At 37.4% G+C, this 9,528-nt stretch overlaps 1 pseudogene; it reads right to left on the bottom strand.

The window, feature by feature from the left end:
- Positions 1 to 2,192: 2,192 nt before the first annotated feature.
- On the bottom strand, positions 2,193 to 6,638 carry LOC137003827 (sterile alpha motif domain-containing protein 9-like; annotated as a pseudogene).
- Between the last annotated feature and the right edge of the window lie 2,890 nt (positions 6,639 to 9,528).

Raw genomic sequence — 9,528 nt, 5'->3', positions numbered from 1 at the left:
GTACGAGTCTTGATTACAAAATAAAAGAACATCTAAAGTCATAAAGCCATTTTTAAGCAAATGGCTTGCTTTGGGCGATAGAATAGAATAGAATAGAATAGAATAGAATAGAATAGAATAGAATAGAATAGAATAGAATAGAATAGAATAAAATAAGGTGCAATAACAGTACCAACAAAGAAGTCAGAGATCCCTAATGCTGGGTCACAAACCTCAGGGATGGGATGACAACTCTCATGATATTCACAGAAACTTTTCTGGATTTTTACTTTTTTTAATAAAACATTGTTTTAGTATGTATATTTAGAAGTCGGGATGTCCTGATAAAACAAAACCTGACTACACCCACCTTATGAGGCCATTTATGAATCCATACGTATGTCAAACCACTACATATACAACTGTCTTATCTACTGTAAATGAGAAACCGGTGACTATTATTCTTATTTTTATTCAAATATTTCTATACAGTTATTGAGTTGTCTTAGTTTTAATAAACAAAAATACTGACGTGTTGTTTTTGCTGATAGAGTAGGGTAAACAGTGTATGACTTTTGTGCGACATTAGACAAAGAAATGCAAATAAAGACAATTTTAGAGAATTTTAACTAGAATTTGCAGTAGATCTTGATTACTTTTTTTACTTACCCAATATTGTTTGAAAGGCACAATTTTCTGTAAAGCTGCTTTGAAATCATTTTGAAAAGCAATTCACATATCCAGACTTCATGACTAGATGTAGGAGACGTGCAGGAGCCAGGAAAGGAAGTGATAAGAAATAAGTTTATTGGATAACCCTTAACAGAAATATATTAAAGAAGTGCTATGATCACAAAAAAAAAAAAAGGGAATGAATATGTACTAATTCTTAACAGTGACTTGTGGCCTTGAATGAAGACATGGTTACGCAGAAAAAGCAATTGTCAAGAAACAAATGTACACTAAGAAAAAAAGAAAAAAAATCAGTAGAAAAACAGATAATGGCAGAAAATAACCAATACCTCTTCTAAGTTTACAGACATTTCCTTCTACCCTAAAACACAACACAATGCAAAACATAATTCAAAACACATGTAAAACACCTGTGAAAAACAATATGGAAAATCCCTTCATATGAACAGTACATTGGGCCTTTGTTTTACAGAATTTACGAGTAGAGTGTAAATTAAAATAAAAGTAAATAAAATACAAAGAATACATGATAAATGAGTACATGAATGTGATCAATATGAGTAAAATGCTGTAAGATGAATGTAAAATATATAGAGAAAATGTATAGAAAAGGAAATATGTATAGTATAATTGAAGTAAAACACACGTATGCTCTCTGGAAGTCAATGCATTACTGGTATTGGTCAGCTCTCAGTCACCCCTCACATAACAAAATCACACCATTGCTTTTATAAAATTGACATACAAAATAGGCATTTCTGCTGGACAAAGTCCTAAAACATACAACACTAATGATTAAAAGATTGGTTTAGATTGATTTGTGGATATGATAATGAAGCAAACCGAAATAATGTCTAGGAACAACTACAGGCTTTGGTCCAAGAGCTCTTTCGTCTTGGATGTCCTAATGTTTTGAACTGGAAATCTAGAAAGTTTCTCGTCTCTCACAAGGAACGTCACGGCAGTGACTGACAAGCCAGAGGGCCAATTGTTTACGCGATGATCGCGTAAACGATTGGCTGATGTTTTTAAGGCCCTACCTCGTGCACAGATGATGTATATTAATATTATTCATTTCAGTGCACCTAATAAATAGTCTTTTATCAGTTAGTAAAGACAGTTTCAAGTAATATTGCAAAAATGTATAAAACAAAACATCCTCTTTAGCACCTTTAACTTAAAACATTTGATGGCTAAATTACAGCCAACGTACATAAAATTGGACATCTGTTGGTATTTTAAGCATTAAATGAGGTAAATTCCCTGTTTTGGATTGATACATAACAACTTACCAGCGTAAAAATATATAAGTTCATGCTCCTTTTCTTCTCTTGATTTTTTTTTTCGAAATCTCCAAGCCGGTCACATGATTGGCTGCTAGCATTCTGATTGTAGGATCTCAAAAAACAACCAATCTAAAGTATCCAGATAGAAATTTGTTTCTCATTCTCAATGGGAAAGTGCCCAAGTAACATTGCCTGGCAACATTGCTCAAAAAGTTGCCCTGTGTATCATCACCTTTACTCAAAGTCCATGTCAAATGCAACTGGTCCATTCATTGAGAATCCGATAAAGAATGTCACTCTTGTGCCAGATTCTTTATTTATCTGGCTTCTGAACATTGGATCAACCCTTCTGTCTGCAACGCTGATAAAACCATCACAAATTTTACCAGAAACTCTGTGAAGTTTATTACTGTCTTTCACTTGCTTCCATATTTTTTCATCATCCCATTTAGTTGAGATGTTCTTTCCTGCTCCCAAACAGTTGTTAATATCTCTTTGGGAAATCAGACCAACATAACCATTGTCCTTCCCTAGGTAAAAATGAACAGCTCCTCTCTTACCATTAGACACAGATCTCAGCTCATTTGAGTATGACGTCTTCATTTGTGACACAAATGTTGGTAATGCAAAGTTCTCCTCATGCCATAACAATAAAACTGTGATGTAGTGCAATGGCAGAATCTCACTGAAGGGTATGGGGCGTTCAATTATTCGAAGGAGTAATTTACAAAGGTCTTGGTACGACTTGATGTACTGAGATGCAGGGTTGATGTTGGCCAGAATTACATTGGCATAGATAAAGTTGACATAGTCCATCAATCTGGCCTCTTGTGACTTCAGAATGAAATCATACTGCTGGATGATCTCTTCAAGAGTTGAGGTAGAGTCTTCCTCATCCAAATATTCCAGAAGGCCGGTATAGGAATCACCCTTGTTTCTCTCCAGACATTGATGCGTCTGCTCAATTTTAACCATGCGGTTCATGCTCTCATTGTTGACCAGCTCACTCCAATTTATGTTGCAAAAGAGTTCAGTGTACTGTAGAAAGTACCTGGAAACCTTGGGCTTCATCAGCTCTTTTTGTTTGTCATTCTCTGCGAAAAAAGGGTACTAAATTGACAAAAAAATTGTCAAGAAAATCAAAATGATTCTTCATTGTTTGTTTTAGTTGAAGAAGACATTTCTTATGTTTCTGCAATACATCACAATATTGCTTGAGTCCAGGGTGCTTCCTTGACAGCACTTCAATGGAAATTTTACCCAAGAGGACTTGACCAAGGCAGTTTAACAGTGGTGTCTTTTGCAGTATTTCTATGACAGTAGCTGCAGTTTGAAGTTCACCGAGATGGCCAGCAGTGTTGTAAGTAGTATAGTCCTTTAGTCTTTGCAGTCGAGCCATGGCCTCTTTGTTTGCAGTTTGTTGCGTTTCTTTGCAAGCTTCTGCTGCAGACTCTGCCAATGTTAGATATCTATCAAGACTGTTTGGCTTGATGGGATCATCCTTGTCTTCACAAAAAGTATGCTTAAGCTCACGCACAAGTACCTGTGAAACTGTATCATATATGTACGAGTTATCCCTTGAAAGGTCTTTGGCCTTTTTTGCCCAAATCATGGCCTTTGTAAAGTCCTGTTTTTTGATGTAATACCTGGCAAGGAGCTGGAAAATTACTGCATCCTTTCTGTAACACTTTGCTGCATTGTGTAGAACAGTCTCTTCCATCCCTGGAGTCTCTTTAATTATATCCTGGATAAGAGGAGAAAAAAAGTAATCTTTAACCTTAGCTAAATACTGCCTCTTCACCAACATGTTGTGGACATCCTGCATTAATTTTTGTTTTCCCAGAGCATACTCATAAAATGAGTCTGTTGTGAGCAGAAGGTTAGTGATTTCTGCCTTTGACATTTTGTATGACAAAGTTGACAGCTGTTTCAAACAGTGTTGAGCTATACTCAAGTGAATCACCCTCACACCTTCAAAGGTAATGTTGGAATAAGCTGTGCATCTTGTTAAAAGAGTGGAAAACTTCTCAAATCCATCTTCAACTTCAAAGTTTGGTTTTGTTTGCAGACCAAGGAACTCTTCACATGTAGATACTGACAGCAATGCATTCTTGCAGTAGACATGCAGGAGGACAAGAACAGCAAAAAGTTGAGCATGTTTGTGTTGAAAGTTGAAGCCCTTGAGGGTATTTTTCACAACACCCTGAATATAACCAGATGAAAAGTTGTTCTTCAGAATCATGAACCCATAAAACGTTTTAGTGTTTGTGTTGGTTTTCTTAAACTCTTTTAGCTTTTCTTCAAACAGTTCCTGTTCCTTCTCAGATAAGCGGTTTCCAATGAAAACGGCATCATCAGTTCCTTCAGTTTGTTCCCTGGATTCAACTCTCATGCAGTTGACAATTATGACCTGTGTAGATTTTGATAAAATGTTTTGCTTTAACAATTCATCTTCAATTTGAAGTTGGAGTGTTAGTACATTGTGAATGTCTTGGAAGTCATCGATCATGAGCAAAATGGGAAGTCGTGTAGGTTGCTCTTTTGTCTCATATGTTAGAAGCTGCACAACCTGTTCTGCTACAGTAGAATAATCATCTGTTGTGTTCTTCATCACTGCACAACGAAATTTATCCTTCAGTGTCCATAAGACATGCATGGCTAATGTCGTGCCACCACAGCCTGGAAGATGGAAGATGTTGAAAAACTCACAAGCTCTCTTCCGGCTGCATATGTCTGGAATAATAGTGTTGACTAGATAGTCGAACTTGTCACGTTTGATGAATGCCATTGATCCAGGCTGTTCTGAGAAGTAGAAGTTCCACCAAGACACCTTTCCTCCCTTATAAAATTTCTCCTCATATTTTTGTTTGTCCTCATTTCCTCCATCACACTGATTAACACAAAGAACACTCAGTGTTTCTAAGGATTCCTCAATTTTCTTTGATAGCACAACATTACTGCCTCCACCACAAGGCAGAAACCGGTTTAATTTACGATTCTCTGACCACAAACTGAGGATAGTGCCATTGACCTCAGCAAAACTCATAAATGCATCTTGTAGAGATGTCAACTTTATATCGGCCCTTAATGAGATCCTTCCAGAGTGTATATGTTGTTTCATTGTCACTGATGCATAAGATTTGGTTTCCACCATTGAGCTCCTGTAAAAACATACTGAAGGTCTCAAGCAAAGGGTCGTTGGCGTCGCTCACCTGACTTAACAGCAAGAATATGGTGAGAAGCTTCTTGCGAGGCAGCACGTCTTTTCTGCACAGGAAAGAAACAACATCACGCACTGAAGATCCCTTCTCAGTCAACCAGTTGTCAACATCAGAGGGGTTTTCCTCATTAATGCCTCCATTACAGAAAACCCAGCTTGTGTTTTTGGTCAGCTTTAACTTGTTTAAAATGTCTTCAACTGCACCTGTAACTTTATACCGAGCTGGTAAATCAACACTGGACAATTTTCTTTCTTTAAGTATCTTATTCAAGCCGTTCTCAGCAGATTCTGGATCAAAATCCAGAACAGCCACTAGATTCATGTGAACAAGGAAATCCAGGTTTTCCAGCTGAACAGGATGCGACTTATTAGCCACCAAAATGTACCATTCAAAGTGTGACCTGTCCAAAGATTGGGTCCCTCCTGTTATCATCTCACACAGTTTTGAGCCTTGGACGCTTTTTTTGACAACAGAGAGATGCTTTTCTTCAGCGTCCTTCCTCAACTGGGACAATCGTTCCATGTTTGCAGTTTCAGTATATTTCTCATACTCCTTTGAGGAAGCAGATGTAATAAGATTCTTGCTGCTGCTGCCATCCCTTATAAAGAAAGACTTGCTATCATTCTGCTTCTTCTCTGCACCATTGGGCTCTTGCATCTCATCTTCATTTTTATCAACATTATAAGTGTTAAAGTGAAATTCTTCACAGACTATGGAGGACGGCTCTATGTCTACCTCAATAACACGTTTTCCTGCAGATGTCATGTCAGCTTTGAGAACTTCAACAAAGCGAGGGGGTTTTATACACCTCTTTGCTATTTTTAACAGACCTTTCCCATTTGAAATGTTTTTCAATTGCATGTGACTGCTGTCTATCAAAAACATCTGTGTTCTGAACATTAATACCCAGAATTTGTCCATGTGGTTTGTCTGCCACTCCAAAATGAATAGTGCCATTTGTGCGGCTATTCATACAAGCTGCTGCAAATCGAATCACCTCATATGTATATTTACTCATTCTATTCTCTTCTGTTGTGTTGGTGAATGCTTTGAATTCATGGCACGGTTGTATGAGGTCTATAGGACCGGTTTCAGTTACGTCTAAATTGCTGTTTTCTCTGTACCGGTGAGCAGCATTAAATCTATTGAAAGGGTAAGGCTTCAAGCTATAAGACTGAGTCACCACATCATTCTGCTGCTGAGTCTTTTGTTTCAGAAGACCTATGTTGTGAATAATCAGCATTTTTGCATTCATTGACAGTTTTAGTTCTGTCAGAACTGACATCTGCAAAAGGAGAAGACCAGATCCATTAATTTCCTCACGATGCAAAATGTCTGCATCTTTTATGTTCACTTTTATCTCCAGCATCCATTGTTTCACATGATCTTTATTCCAGTCTTTGATGTCCACTGGAAGTTCAGATGACACAGCAATCTCTTCATTATTCTGAAACAACATTATTGCAAAGAGGAGGATAGTTTAAAACAAACAACTTGTGTTTAATTATAATATGCAACCCTACATTTGATACAGGTGATTGCTAATGTGTTGACTTTTCCAATGCTACTTACCTCTAAATGTCTTGAGGCTTCCATAGTGGAATTGGAAACCACTCTATAAGAAACATGTCATCAAACATGTAACATGGCATTAAAACACAATGTATCATTGTAGAAGTAATATAGGGAAAACCAGGAAGGGTTGTTACACGAAATTAGTTGTAACACTTAACACACTTTAAGCACTTAGAAACTAAGTAGTGTGAAGAAACGTCTGTCATAAATCATGATGAAGATCAAGAAATCATCATGACCACTTCCTTCCTGAGAAAGTTTGAAGTAAAAATTATATATATATATATATATATATATATATATATATATATATATATATATATATATATAAAACAATAAATAATGCAATACATATAGTTTGAAATTTGATTTGTAATCTTTGAATGTTAAGACATAAAACTGCAAGCAGCGATGAAAAGGCTCTTACACCTGTGCCACTGCCACCTGGTGGCTTTTAGGAAAACAGAGCATGGTCAATATGCATTTAAGTATATAAATGTAAGAGGACTGCATCAGTTGTTTGTATTTGTCACACTTCCTGCTACCAGCTGGTGACGCTATGACTATAACTAAATTTTATCATGTAGATGTCTCCAGGGCACTTATCAAACATTTTAAGTCTGAGGCAGATTGACATAGAGAGTTCTGAATTTTTTATGGTATAGGTATACAGGTAGGGGTGGAGTTAGGATTAAGCAGTAGCAATCTGCCAGGAAGTCAAATATGGGCACAACACCGGCAAAAAATACTGGTTTCTAATGCATTGTTATTAATGCACAAAAAGAACATTGGCCGAGGTCTAGATATCTGTTAAATAATACATTAGATTTCAATTGTTTCTTGCCAAACCCTGTTGTATGCCTAGCACCTGGCCTATAATTCATGACTGTAACTGAATATTGGCATGTAGATGTCTTCAGGCAGGACTCTTATCAAACATGTGAAGTTTGGGGCAGATTGGACATGGTATGCCTGACTTACAACAGCTTCCTGTTTCATGCCAAAACATCAAACAGGCCGCCACGGTCATGCCCTTCAACAAAAACTTAAGATCTTTGCAATTTAACATCGCAAAGGCCTTTAAATTAGACTGACCAAATATGAAGTTTATCTGATAAAATCTCTAGGAGGAGTTTGTTAAGCGCGCACACACTTAATGATTGTAAGGCCGATTATGAATGTAAATTGATACTTATGACTGATCGTGCTCAAACGCGTCCAGTCAGAGCCAGTTGCGTTCAGTCTGCGATTACAGTCGGTGTTCAAATTCCATGTGTAAGTATTTAAATCTGCTTCAGTCGCAGGAAACAATTACTGTGTGTTGAGCACAGTCTTAGAATGTTTTAACTAGTCGTTAAATGTGTGCCCGGCTTTAAAGTACAACTTTGGAAATTTTGCAGAGAAAATTCTAAATATATCACTTCCTGTTGGGTTTTCAGATTTTGCTCTTTTTTGTAGATATTGAAATGTAGCGTGAAGAGTGCTTAATTGAAATTTTGTAGTTCGGTCGTTCTGACACCTATACTGAACTGTAATGGGCAACATTGCTCCAGTGGCAAGAAGAATTAAATATGCCTTTTGTTAGGCCCTTTTGTTTTTAGGGTCACATCTTGTGACATCTTGTCGTGTTTTTGGTTTGTTTAGATGTCTTTGGTCCATTTTGCATTTATATATCTGTCGAACTGCAACAAAGTTCATTTGGAAGCAAAACTGAAAAGGTGGGTCTTGGTACTCTTGTTTGGTGCGCACCAGGGTTCGGATGCCAATGTTCACACTTATTCAAATGAATGGCAGTAACAGAGCAAAGTTCATTTTAATCAAATCAAACCTGCCAAGTGTAAACGCCCTAAATTTTTCAGTTGGCCTAATTAAGGGTGCGTCTGTTCACACTTGTCATGTTTGGTTCGACTGAATCGAGCCCTGGTGCGATTGCTCTGTTAGTGCGGTTCATTTGAACATGTGTGAACGCTGACATCCGAACCCTGGAGCACATATCCATTTTTCTCGTCATAGTTGCGAGTTTGCCCATCACAGGCAGCAGATTGTTTGTGTGTGTGACGGATGGATTCCCGCCACTGTTTTGACTCCTTTACACATTTTATAAGCTCTTCACGAGTTCCCAGCTGGCCAAAATAACTTCAAATGCAGGCTACACACAAACAACAAGCGCATTTATCACAGCACACAGCATTGTTTTGGATGTTTGGTAAGTTCCGTCTCAAAATAGGCAATACGTCATAAAATCCGACCAATCAGTTATTAAAGGTGCAATCGAATTGAAAATTGAATTTACCTCGGCATAGTTGAATAACAAGAGTTCAGTACATGGAAATGACATACAGTGAGTCTCAAACTCCATTGTTTCCTCCTTCTTATATAAATCTCATTTGTTTAAAAGACCTCCGAAGAACAGGCGAATCTCAACATAACACCAACTGTTACGTAACAGTCGGGATCATTTATATGTATGCCCCCAATATTTGCATATGCCAGCCCATGTTCAAGGCATTAGACAAGGGCAGCCAGTATTAACGTCTGGATCTGTGCACAGCTGAATCATCAGACTAGGTAAGCAAGCAAGAACAACAGCGAAAAATGGCAGATGGAGCGATAATAACTGACATGATCCATGATAACATGATATTTTTAGTGATATTTGTAAATTGTCTTTCTAAATGTTTCGTTACATGTTGCTAATGTACCATCATTTCTTACTGTATTCACGGAGACAAGAGCCTTCTCTATTTTCATTTTTAAACACTTGCAGTCTGTAT

Source organism: Chanodichthys erythropterus, chromosome 3 (genome assembly GCF_024489055.1).
Source record: "Chanodichthys erythropterus isolate Z2021 chromosome 3, ASM2448905v1, whole genome shotgun sequence".
Taxonomy (NCBI): domain Eukaryota; kingdom Metazoa; phylum Chordata; class Actinopteri; order Cypriniformes; family Xenocyprididae; genus Chanodichthys; species Chanodichthys erythropterus.
This window is presented reverse-complemented; position numbering and strand designations above follow the sequence as displayed.